This window comes from Hyperoodon ampullatus, assembly GCF_949752795.1.
Source record: "Hyperoodon ampullatus genome assembly, chromosome: 6".
NCBI lineage: Eukaryota > Metazoa > Chordata > Mammalia > Artiodactyla > Ziphiidae > Hyperoodon > Hyperoodon ampullatus.
The window spans coordinates 19,368,370-19,381,812 of NC_136919.1; the positions used below are offsets into that span (position 1 = coordinate 19,368,370).

The 13,443-nt window shown below is 41.7% G+C and overlaps 1 long non-coding RNA gene across 1 annotated transcript; it reads right to left on the reverse strand.

Moving 5' to 3' along the window:
* Positions 1-4,476: 4,476 nt before the first annotated feature.
* LOC307055023 lies at positions 4,477-11,436 on the reverse strand. The gene is made up of 3 exons (XR_013810964.1): positions 10,771-11,436; positions 5,680-5,768; positions 4,477-4,525 (listed from the first exon to the last, which is right to left on the reverse strand). It is a non-coding gene; the product is annotated as an uncharacterized lncRNA (long non-coding RNA).
* Positions 11,437-13,443: the final 2,007 nt, after the last annotated feature.

The following is a 13,443-nucleotide window of genomic DNA, read 5'->3' on the forward strand; positions in this document are numbered from 1 at the left end:
AGTACTGATGCTGTCCTACCCTACGGGGCTAATCTACAAATCCCAGAAGTCTTTCCTTGCTCAGATGGAGTAAGGCAGAATGGAATTTATGCAGGTGAATGTGAATTCTTGCTCTGCTATTGATGAGCTCTGTGACCTGGGGCAAAATACATAAACTCTTGAAGCTTGTCATGGGTACAATCACGAAGACTTTATACTAGTAATATCAGTTCTGCGTATTTTATGAGATACCACTTACTAGAAGGTGGTGGGAACACAGTAAATAGTGGATGCAGGAGATGTGTTTATCCATCTGTTCCTCCCTCATTCCTCGCATTCCTCTGACTCCACCCTGGAAAATCCAATTTGTGGATTCCAGGCTAGGCATGAGGGATGGTGAGCAGCTGTGGCAAGCATTCCTACACATTCCCCCAAGGGATGCTCTCAGCGAGTGTACCTATCACCCACGCAGCCCTGGGGGAACTAGGCTGCAAGTTGGGGTCTCCAGCCAGGTTCCTGGTGCTGTGCGAGGCCACGGTACTCTAAGATAAGGTGGAGATCCCCAAACGCCTATATCTCTGCCGTAGGCAATCCCATCCAGCTGAATAGCTCCAGCATTCTAATTGGGTGTGGGAGTTTATGTTAATAGATGCTAATATCAATTTGAAAAATTGAGAGGTATTCTCATAATACCATGTATTTGAACTGTCTCCTAAACATGCATATATTCATTATCTCTTTTGGTCTTTACAACAAACTCATGAGGTTCATTGGGCAGGTACAGGTATCTCACCTTAGCAGGTAAAGAAACTGTAGCTAAAAAGTGAAGCATTTTGGGCTTCCCTGGTGGCGCAGTGGTTCAGAGTCCGCCTGCTGATGCAGGGGACCTGGTTCGTGCCCCGGTCCAGGAAGATCCCACATGCCGCAGAGTGGCTGGGCCCGTGAGCCATGGCCGCTGAGCCGGTGCATCCGGAGCCTGTGCTCCGCAACGGGAGAGGCCACAACAGTGAGAGGCCCATGTACCGCAAAAAAAAAAAAGTGAAGCATTTTGCTCATGGTTACAAAATTAGTAAGTAGTAGAAGTGAAGCCAAACCCAGAGGGTTCATCCTTATAGAGACATATTGGGTCAAGGGTATCCTCAGTTTTTATATCCATCCATGTCTCTGGGTATCAGCAATATGACTTATTTTAGTGCCTGGTCATTGTGTCCTGTCATATGCCCCACAGGTTACCCATCCCATCTCACTGCTAAGTGCATTTATTAGTAGCCATGAGATTGTTAAAGAAATGCAAAGGGAAAAAAAAGGAGAAGTAATCACAATTCTTTTCATTCATACTTCATGTTAACACTTGCTACAAATGATACACTCCCAACTCTGTAATAGTTTTTGAAGCCAAGATCCTGGATATCCCAGTATATGCTAGGAGAGAATTGTATTAACTTATTATTTCATCTAAAATTAAAACAGCAAGTATTCTGATGAACAGGAAGACATCTTCATTAAGAAAAACATGTTAAATATGGAAAAGTATAAAAACAAAATATTCCATAATTCCAAAGTATGTATGTGTGTTTGTGTGTATGTGTGTTCCTGTGCTTTCCTTCTTTTCTCTGCTTGTGAAACTTGTGACCTTGGGCTTCCCTGGTGGCGCAGTGGTTGAGAGTCTGCCTGCCGATGCAGGGGACACAGGTTCGTGCCCCGGTCCGGGAGGATCCCACATGCCGCGGAGCGGCTGGGCCCGTGAGCCATGGCCGCTGAGCCTGTGCGTCCGGAGCCTGTGCTCCGCAATGCGAGAGGCCACAACAGTGAGAGGCCCATGTACCGCAAAAAAAAAAAAAAAAAAAACTTGTGACCCTGACTCTATTCCGCTTACACTCACACTCTGTGGGCAGGAGAATCATAAATCCTACTGTTACCTCCTTTCTACTTATAGAGTGCAGTGTGGGGACACCATGACTAGGAATCTTATCTGGCCAAAAATGCAGAAAACCTGCTGTTTCAAAATTTCCTCCTGGTCTTTTCATAAGCATCACTGGGCCCATGCTTTATGATGGTACCCCTTTCTTTAAAAGTAGACAGGTTCTGGGGGACTGCCAGTTCCCCAAAGAGACCTCCATTTATCAGGCATAGTTGAGTTTTTACTCATCACATAAGGGAGAACAACACCTTGAGAGGGTTTTAGTGTATCTCAGAAAGGGGAGGTCAAGGGTGTAGTCAATAGTGTAGGATTAGAAAGTCCTGAAGGGTGTGTTCATGAGTCAACAGTTGAGCAAGATGAGCAAGAGTGTTTGCCCTGTTGAGTAATCTACCGTCCTGAGAAAGGTGATGTTTGCCCAGGTGAGCATTCAATCATCCTGAGCAGGATAAATGGTTTTTATGAGCTGCCTGAGGTTAAGAATGAGGTTATTTACTGGTTTGCAGCTTTATCTTTCTGGGGAAACATTTTCTGGAACAAATTGTAAAGTCACGTTGGGCCTCAGCTTCAAGTCCTGATCGCTGAGCTCTGGAAGTGCAGGTATCTCCATCCACCCTGGAAACCAGAGGATGAACCAAGGGAGGAAAGGCTGCTCTCCATCCTCACCGAGTCCTGCTCCCACCATGGGAATGCTCCCACAGTGGGCTGCCTTAGAGAATTAATATCTGTATTAATATGAGAGGATGAAGATGTGTTTGAGTGGTGCGTGTGTGTGTGTGCATGTGTGTGTGTGTGTGTGTGAAAGGAGGGGGCTGGAAATCAGGAAGAATCCTCAATTTCTACTTCTCACTGGCAACAATAATTTAATAATCATCAAACTTGGATATTCACCAAACTGGAGGAGGGAGTGTATGGTTGAGCTCCCCGAGGGGCATGTGGCAATGTCTGGAGACATTTTTGGCTGTCTCAAGTGGGAGAATAGTGCCATTGGCATCTAATGAGGAGAGGACAAGGATGCTGCTCAGCATCTTGCAAAGCACAGGACAGCCCAGCCCCTGCCTGCAACTAGGATTGTCCAACCCACGATATCAAGTGTGCAGAGGTTAAGGAACCCCGAACTATAAAAAATAAAGGTTCACTCAGGACATACGAAGAAGGAGGGCAGAAGCAGGGACCAGAAAACAGGAAAGCAAGGACAGGGAACATGAGGACCCTCTGGAAGGCAGTCAACTTAAAAAGTGGGTTAGAACAATATCGTACATATTGTTAGTAATCTTTTATTATGGTTCAGCATTGTAGTGAAGCACCATTTCTGTTTAACATTCTAATATTATGGGACAATCATATATCAGGGAGGACGGGGGGTACCCAAACTCACACAGCAATGTAGCATGAGAGCTGGGTCTTGAACTTAGGACATCTAATTGTTTACTCTTCCATACCATGCATTGCACTCAGCTAGCTCATCTAATTACAATCTATAAAAATACATTCCAGAAGATCTATTGCATAAATTGACTATTCTCCTTTGAATCCTGGAGATCAGAATCTCCATTTGCCCATATAATTGGTGTTTTTTTTGTTTTGTTTTTTTTTTGTTTTTTTTTTGTTTTTTTTGTTTTTTTTTAATTGGTGTTTTAAACAGCTTCCATAAAACTCCAGTGATTTGTGTAAACTACCCATGATGCAATAGCAGTTGACTTGAGCAAGAGACAGTCATAAAATAAACGTATCAATGACATCTTGCTGGTGGCACCAAAACAATAAAATATAACCCTAATGTCACTTGCTGCCTCCAGCCCTTTAAAATCCAGATAGTGACTCAAATCACTAACTTCATGCTCCATGGAAAAGCAAAGCCTGTAAGATTTCTGCAGATTTCCAGGGAGGGATTGCATTCTGATGTCTCCAAATCTGGGTTCCTGATTCTTCAAGTGTTGTTTATTCCACATTGCTACAAACCAGACAAGAAATCCAGCCCTTCCTCAATTCCTACATACACATTCACACACGTGTGGCATCTTGCACAAAGAGCTGATAAGTATAGTATACTTACTTGAAGATTTACATAGGAGATAGGAAAGGGGTTGCATACCAACAACTTCAAATTGAACATTAAAGATCTTCCTTGTGAAACCTTCCTTTGGCCACCCTGCCACAAGGGAATTCCCATGGGATGTTTTTCCCAGGGTCACCTGGAAGCGGTAGAGGCACTCCCTCCATGTACTCATAGACCAAGGGACTTGGAGAGCAAAGCACTGGTTTCATTGCAGCCCTAACCTGGCCCCTGAGCCAGCCAACCTGAGCAATGGCAACTTTCAGAACCTGCATACAGTGGCTCTGGCTTTACCCCATGTAGTCCTCAGTCACAGACCATCTCTCTAGCCCCTCCTTCCCCCCACCCCCGGCTCCCTTATATGTCCCTGATTTCTCCTTTTCCTCACTGATACAGAGATAGAGACATATCTCTAAATTCCTCTTAGGTTCCCAAGTTGGACAGCTTAGCCAGTTTTTCTTTTGCTTGAGCTCTTACCAACCCTCTTGGAGTCTTACCTGCCACTCAGAGTGACTTGACATGTGAGCTTTCCAAATAAGAAGAATCCCTTGATAGATGAATTCTGGCACCAGCTATTAAGACAATAAAAAGTTTACTGAGTTAGAAAACAAAAATATACAATACCTCCAAGACATTTTTTTTTCACAGAGGAAGATACATAAATATACCTCCCTGAAAAGCTGAGGCCAGGGGTGGAAGAGATCATAAAGTCCTGTCAAATGCCCCATTCAGTAGTTGTCACTCTTTGATCCACCTCCAAGAAGGGCCTGACCAGCCTCTGCCTAATGGAGAGTCATTCTTTGCCAAGGCAATTCTGACCCACTGTACCTGCCATCATTGGACCTGGTTCCATCACAGGATGAGGGAGAGGTGATACTTTTTATGGCTCCCACAGCACAGGTTCAGATGTTTTAGCATAGAATTTGAGATTCTTCACTCTTTGGAAGCCACCTGAATCTCTAGCCTTCCCTCCCTCTTCTCTCCCCTACACACTCTTGGTTTTCATGCCTCTGGCCTTTGTATATGTTGTTTTTCCTGCCTGGAATTCTCTTTGTCATGTTTCTAAACCTGGAAAAGTTCTGTTCATCTCTAAAATCCACTGCAACTTCCCCAGGTAGAGTAGTTCAATTGCTCCTTTGTCTTCCTGGAGCTCCTTTGTTTTCCTTTGTTTTTCTTTATTATATAGCACATAGCAGACCATATTGGAATGTTTCGTTAAATCCTCAACCTTCCCCTACTACATAAAAGAAACTTCATCATCTATTTCTCCAGCTTTTAGCACAAGGCCTAGGCCACTGTGCATAATATACATTATTACTGAATTACTGTACAAAAACTGTATCCCCTCTTTGACAGCCTTCAAATGCATGAAGACAATGACCTTGCCCATCCTATTCATCTCTTCTCCACCTAGACTCCTAGAATCTTTCACTAATCCTTCCTTCACATGGACCCTGGCTCCCTCTCCATCTTTGTCCCCCTCCCTTGTATACGCTCCCATTTCCCAAGGTCACTCTGACAACTGGGACACAATGTCATACTTTCAGGAGAGCCCTGCAGGTTCTCAAGAACTGGCACCTGGAGGAAGAAGTGATTGTGCTCATGTAAATATTCAGGACTGCACTCCCCTACAAGAGCAGGGAGAGGGTCCCTCAGATCAGGCAGGGCCAGGCTCCTAGACCTACCTCAACATTAGATGGGGCCCTTGGGTACATTTGCCACACACCTGGCCAACTCCAGATCCTCACAGCTCTGAGCTCTGTCCTGTGCACTCTACTTGCACAACTGCCAACTTCCAGATTTTTTCCTGCATACCTGGAAGGATATTTACATTTTTTAATAAAATTTTCTCATCTCACACATGCCATTTTGTAAACTGTTTTCTCATGCAAAAATTATGCTGTGCACAAATACCTTTCCAGGTTATTAAAGATACATCTAACTTAGGGATTCTTAACATAATGTTCCATGGACTGACTTTAGGAAAATTGAGATTTCTAAAATTGAAAGTTGACGTTTATGTGTATGTGCATATATGGCTTTTTTTTTTTTTTTTTTGGTGGTACACGGGCCTCTCACTGTTGTGGCCTCTCCCATTGCGGAGCACAGGCTCCGGACGCTCAGGCTCAGTGGCCATGGCACACGGGCCCAGCCACTCCACGGCATGTGGGATCTTCCCGGACCGGGGCACGAACCCGTGTCCCCTGCATCGGCAGGTGGACTCTCAATCACTGCACCACCAGGGAAGCCCCCATATATGGCTTTTTATGGGGAGAAGATCTATGGCTCTTGGAGACTCAAAAGCATCCACTAGCCAAAAATTAAGAACCCATCATCACTTTTATTGGACACACAATATTCCACTATACGATTGTGCCATGCTTTATTTTAAAAATTCCCTATTGTTGGACATTTAGGCTGTTTCCACTGCCTTGATACTACAAGGAATTCTTCTCTGGCTACTCTTGTGGATACAGGTGCTCATTCATTCATTCCTTCAGATGAATCCCAAGAAGAGAATTGTTTGCCTAAAGGACATGAACCTTTTTAAGGCAATTCTCTGGTTCTTATTTGATTCCTATTTGAAGGTTCTAGCCCTTGGTTTTTCAAGTCCAACTCTGGACCATCTCAAGCTCTGCCCTGAAGCTCCCCCCTGTGCAGCATCATCTCAAGTCTGCCTTCATCCAACCACCCTTCGCTCCAGTCAAGTGACTTCACAGCGAGCTCCTTTGGCTTCTCTCAGCTACAGGCAGCCTCCTTGAATGGATCTGAGACAGAGCATTGGACTTAAGTCTCAACAGACTTTTGCTCAAGCTACATCTCTGTCACATACTGTCTGTGTAATCTTTGCCAATTCACTCAACTCCTCTGGGTGACTGGAGAAAATCATTTTTGCCCTAAGAATAAGTGTCTCATTTTACAAGTGAAAATTTTGACCCTGACTTGATGTGACTTATTCAAATAACGATCTTCTTTGCACTCCAGGCTCTAGAAGGACAGGTGAGGATTTAGAAACCGAGGCATCCCTTGGAATTTCCTTATGAACTATTTTGCCATTTCCCTACTTTCCACCAGAGGCGTAATGAAAAGCTTCAAATTTCCAAAGAGGCATTTAATGATGTGAAATTAATTATGTGAGTCACAAAGCAATTCAATTCTGGATTAATTGATTGAGAGATTATTTCAAACCTTCTCATAAAGGGGCGGGGGGGGGAAGACTAATCAAACTGAAACCTGAAACCTTTAGGGAAAAATCTCCATGTGCTCTTTTCCACCTTCTTCTCCACAGTGAGTTATGTCTGCCAAAGCACTAGGTGAAAACTATGGGGTGAGCCCTGAGCCACAGGAATGCATCTGCAGAGACAGGTAGCTGGGGAGACACAGGAGAAGTTATGAGTCTCTAGGCAGAGCTTCACTCATAATGGCAAAGCTCTAGCCTCACAGTCTGGTCTCCTCTAAACAACCCTACGTGTCCCAACATGACAATGCTATTACCTGCTTTAGGACTGCACTAGGTAGATAGAGTATAGGTTTGGCTGATGTAACATAGACCCAAATTGGCAATGGTACAAGCAAGGTTATGTGTTAGTTCTCTTTCCAGGGCTGGGATGGTGCCTCCATAATTCTCAGGGCAGCATATCACAGCATCCACTGGAGTCCACTGCCTGTGCTGCTTGGACCCGCTTCTTCATATTAGTTCTGGAAACATTCCTTCAGGATTCTAAAAGGCTTAGAGGGAAATGACAGCCCCGACCATACTGCCATTTGTCTTGGGGCTTTAAGTCAGTCATCATTCACTGCTCCACTCTGCGTTCTAGATTTTCCCTCACCCTCAGCTAGAAGCTAATGGCATGACCCATTCACCCATTCATCCTGGAAGAGTCTGAGGCCATGGTCACCTGCCCTCCTTAGACTGTGACTGCTGCATTTGTCCATTTACTATCAAGATGGGGTAGAAGAACACCAGCAGAATGCCAAAGTGGATCACCTGGAGGCCAAACATTACTTCTTACTGAGCACTTTCTCCTCCTTATCAGAAATAATTATCTTCATCAGGATGGTGACTCCTCTTTTTGCATGATGTTCCCTTGGGACAAGGAGCCCAAAGCTCCCTGGAAACAGTAATAAACTATATTTCAATGGTCTCTCTCCATGTTCCCTTGAAAGTATTCCCTTTTGTTAACCAAGACCTCCAAACACTCAGCGTTCAGATTTTCCATAACGGATGCATAAATTCTCCAAGTGAGGATACTCCCACTGCTACCTCCCTTGGTTACCAGTCCATATATTCTACCTTTTGAGGGCACAGTGACATACAAAGATCATTGATTTAGAATATACACTGCATCCTGGAAGATGACACATCATTCTAACACTAGTGCCTCAGCTGTGTCTTCAACAAGCCATTCCATCACTCTATTAGGTTGGCAATTTCTGGATGAGTGGAATGTGATATGATAAGCGAATCTGCAAAGCCTCTTTAACTGTAAAGTGGGTCCCCCCCAAGTCTGACACACTGTTACATGGGATCCACTGGCAGTGAATGGTACAGTCTTAAAGCTCCCAGATAGTGATACCAGGTGAGGCCCTGCAGGCAAGAAAGGCAAAGCCACACCTGACCTATGTACCTATTCCTGTCAAAAGGAATCACTGCCCCTTCGAAGCGAATCTTCCTAGGGTTTATCTCCTACCCCCTAGGAAGAGTGTGTATGTGTTCTTACATTTATGGTCCAATTATCACGACATCATGAATATAAGTGTGATATTCTTCCTAATGTTCAGACAGCTCAGGTTTCCTCGGAATATATTATGACAGAGGGAAAGAGAGCTAACATAGCCCTGGGGCATGACTAATGTATACTATTGTATGTTCTAAGTGAATACAAACTGTATCTCACTCCCTTTTCTGATAGGGATGGAAAGAACACATTTGTCACACAAGTGGCCACATTCCATGTATCTAAGACCCTGTTAATGACCCTATTAAAGGTACCACATCTTGTATAACAGATGCAAGTAGAGCTCCATCTAGGTTGAGTTTGCAGTAGACTCGATCATCCTCCAGGAACCACCTGACCTTTGTAGGGGCCACACTGATGAATTAATGGCGATAAGAACAACCAACCCTATGTCCTAGGTCTTTAAGGTGACACTGATCTCTGTCACTTCCCACAGCATGCAATATTGTGTTGACAATACAAGGGAAACTAGAAAACATTTTGAATGGAATGACAATAAGTACAACATATGAAAATTTGTAAGAAACAGATGACACAGTGCTTAGAGGTGAAAGATTACATCATTAATTTTTAATCCTTTTAATTTTCTAATGTAAGTAGGTAAAGGTAAATTTTCCCTCTATGTTCCAGTTCAAATGCTGTCTAGTTTACTTTGTATTATCTTTTTGGACCTATGGATTACTTAGAAGTATATTGTTTAATTTCCAAATATTCAGGAATTACCATTTTGTTACGGATTTCTAATTTAGTTCTGCTATTGTCAAATAACATACTCTGCATAATTTCAGTACTTTTAAATTTATTGCGAACTGTTTCATGGTTCAGCATACAGTCAAGTCTATCTTGGTGAATGTGCCATGAGTTCTGAAAAGAATGTGTATTCTGCTGACGTGGGTAGAGTGTTCTATAAATGTCATTTAGGTCAATTTTGTTGATGCTGTTCAATTCTTCTATACCTTTAGTAATTTTGTCTAATTTCATAGGAAGAGCTTGAAGAGCTCTTTGTAGGAAGAGCAATGTTAAAGTCTCCAAATATAATTGTGGATTTATCTAATTCTTCTTTCTGTTCTGTCCATTTGTGAGTCATGTATTTTAAAGCTCTCTTAATTGGGTAGTTTAGGATTATGTCTTGTTGATGAATTACCCTCATGTTCCTATAAAACGTCCCTCGTTAGTCTTGATAATATTCTTTGTTTTGAATTCTACTTTGTCTGATATTAATATAGCCAATTCTTCTTTCTTATGATTAGTATGTGCACATTACATCTTTTTTCAATACTCTGAATTCTAACTTATCCGTGTCTTTGTGTTTAAAGTGATTTCCTTATAAGCAGCACACAGTCGGTCTTGCATTTTTATCCAGTCTGGACTGATTTCTGCCTTTTAATGGGAATGTTTACCATTTATATTCAATATAATTAATAATATAATTAGGTAAATTTACCTTCTTGTTATTTGTTTTGAATTTGGCCCAAATGTTCTTTGTTCCCTCTTTTCTCTTTCCCTGTCTTCTTTTGGATTAATTGAATATTTTTTATCATTCTAGTTTAATTCCACTGTTGGGTTATAAGCAATACTTCTTTGTTTATTTGTTTGTTCACTAGGGTTCACAATATGCATCTCTAACTTATCACAATCTACCTTCAATTAATATTATACTACTTTACATATAAATTAAAAACCTTGTAATAGTATACTTCCATTCACCTCCTCATGTACTTTGATAAATTTTATCATAAAATTTATTCTCACATAGATTAAAATCCACAATATATTGGTTTGATTTTGCTTTCAGCAATCAATTTTTTTTTTTTTTTTTTTTTTGCGGTACGCAGGCCTCTCACTGCTGTGGCCTCTCCCATTGCGGAGCACAGGCTCCGGACACGCAGGCTCAGTGGCCATGGCCCACGGGCCCAGCCGCTCCGCAGCATGTGGAATCTTCCTGGACCAGGGCACGAACCCGCGTCCCCTGCATCGGCAGGCAGACTCTCAACCACTGCGCCACCAGGGAAGCCCAGTAATCAATCATTTTTACAGAAACGGCATATACTTAAATTAAAAAATTATGTTACATTTACCATTTCTGGAGCTTTTCATTTCTCTCTGTAGATCCAAATTTTCATCATTTATTTTCCTTCCATGTGAAGAACTTCTTTTTTAACATTTCTTGTAATCCAGGTCTGCTAGCCAAAAATTCTCTCAGTTTTTTTTTCTGAAAGTCTTTGTTTTGCTTTCAATATTGAAAAATATTTTCGTCAGATACATAAATCTAGTTTTACAGTTTCTTTTTTCTTTCAGCACCTTGAAGACGTTTTTCTATTCTTCTGGCATGCACAGTCTTTTTTTTTTTTTTAATTTATTTTTGGCTGCATTGTGTCTTCGTGATTTGGTCTTAGTTGCTGCTCGGGCTTTCTCCAGTTGCCGCCAGCAGGGGCTACTCTTCATTGCCGTGCGCGGGCTTCTCATTGCGGTGGCTTCTCTTGCTGCAGAGTTTGGGATCTAGGCGCGCGGGCTTCAGTAGTTGTGGCACGCAGGCTCAGTAGTTATGGCGCATGGGCTTAGCTGCTCCGCGGGATCTTCCCGGACCAGGGATCAAACCCGTGTCCCCTGCATTGGCAGGCAGATTCTTAACCACTGCGCCACCAGGGAAGTCCCTAGCATGCATAGTCTTTGATGAGAAATTGGATTAATATATTTATTCCTCTATACATAATTTTTTCTGGCTGTTTTTAAGATTTTTCTCTTCATCTCTTGTTTTCAGAAATTTAATTAATATGCTTTTTTGTGTGTTTTTCATTGCGTTTTTCCAGCTTGAGTTTTGACGAACATCTTGGATCTGTGGATTTATATTTTTTAATCAAATTTGTAAAATTCCTTGTCATTATCCCTCAAATGTTTCTGTATGCATATGAATTTAATATATGACAAATGTGTTTTTTAAGTCAGTGGCAAACATACATCCTATGAAATAAATGGTTTGGAACCTTTATTTTTTTCCTCTACTTCACTCCATTCACAAAAATAAATTGTTTTTATATTAAAAACCTCACGTAAAGAACAGAAATATAAAAGTTTTCCATGAAAATAAAAGGATTAGTTTAAGAACTTAGTGTAAAATATTCAAGTTATTGCTCTAGCAAAACCTGTATGTATTTATACAAAAATTACTGGCCCTGTTAACACTTAACTATTGGCCAGCTGGGTAGGCAGCCCCCAGCCATCCCCCAAATCAGATCTGCCATATGTGATTGTGCAATTTATGACGACCATGTTCCAAATATTTTTTTATCAGTTGTTCTTTGAAATAAAAATGATGAAAATCATGTGTTTCTTTTAAAAAAATGTTCCCTTGTATCTGGTTCAACTGCAACATATAGTAAAACAATAACAATAATGTTTTAAACAAAATAGAAATCTATTTCTCTCTCATGTTAACATAGGAGTTCAAGGTTTATACAGAGGCTTGAATATCATCAGGTACGCAGACTCCATCCCTCTTACTGCTTTGTAGCTTCCAGCTTGTGATCCAAGCTCCATATATCTTACCCATTTATCTATTTTATCTTAGCCAGCCAGGAGGAGAAACAGAGGAGAAAATCACGCCCCTCCCTTTAAAAATATTACCTGAAAAAATGTCAACACTAATTCCATTTATACCCTACGTTCAGAATTTAATAACATGGCCACGTCTAACTACAAGGAAGTCTGGGGAATGAGGTTTTGTCCCGGGCTACGGTTTCCAGGTAATTTTCAGGTGCTGCATTATTGAAGGAGAAGGTGGAGGACAGATATTAGGGGACAAATAAATTCTTTCCTTCAACAAAACTGTCTGGCCACCAATATATAAGGCACTAGTAACAGGCTAAGAATGAACTTACATACAGTCCCTCCCACATGAACTAAGAACATGTATCTTTTATTCCCTGCCTACAGCCTATTTTCAACCAGTTTTGTGTGTAATTATATTGTGTTGGTTTAGTTCCTACGAATCACCATTACTAAGCTCCACATAGAACTCAGCACTACATTACACACCAAGAGAGATCCTTGAGTGTTAGAATGAAAGAAAACTTCAGAGATCATTTAATCCTTTGTGGTTAAGAAAACTGAGGTCCAGAGAGAAGGGACTTACCCAAGATGCCTGCTTCAGTCTCTTTGTTGGCAGGGCTCAGATATCTATCTCCAATCACCACAGAATTTGTCAGGACTCTGAAATTCAAGAAGTAGAAGCTGAGCTTCCCTCAGGATTCCCCTGCTGTATGAGTCATAGAGAAAAACCCCTGGGGACAGCCAGCAATTAACAAAGCTGCTGCTGTAAGAAAGTAGCTTGCTAGGCACTTGAACTTCTCACTATTAAATGGGAATTGATCCCACCTAGACTGCTAAAATATCTTTCATACCAGCATCTGTACCTGGAAAGAAACCAGTTAGCGGAACGTGCTGGATTTAACACCATAATCCAACACCAGCTGTGTGTCCTTGAGCACACTGCTTAACCCCACTGAGTTTCAAATTTCTTACCTCTAACTTGGAGGTGATCATCCCTATACTATTGTACTAAAAGGATCTAGTGAAATACCACAGATAATACCTTGAGCACAATACCCGGTACTTGATAAATGTAACTTTTATTCAATTACATTCATGTATCATTGCTTCCAGGAAGAACTTCCTTTACCAAAACCATTTTGGATGAATCACTACCTCAAATCCTTCAATGGCTCCCGATCACTTACAGAAGAAAGTCCAAA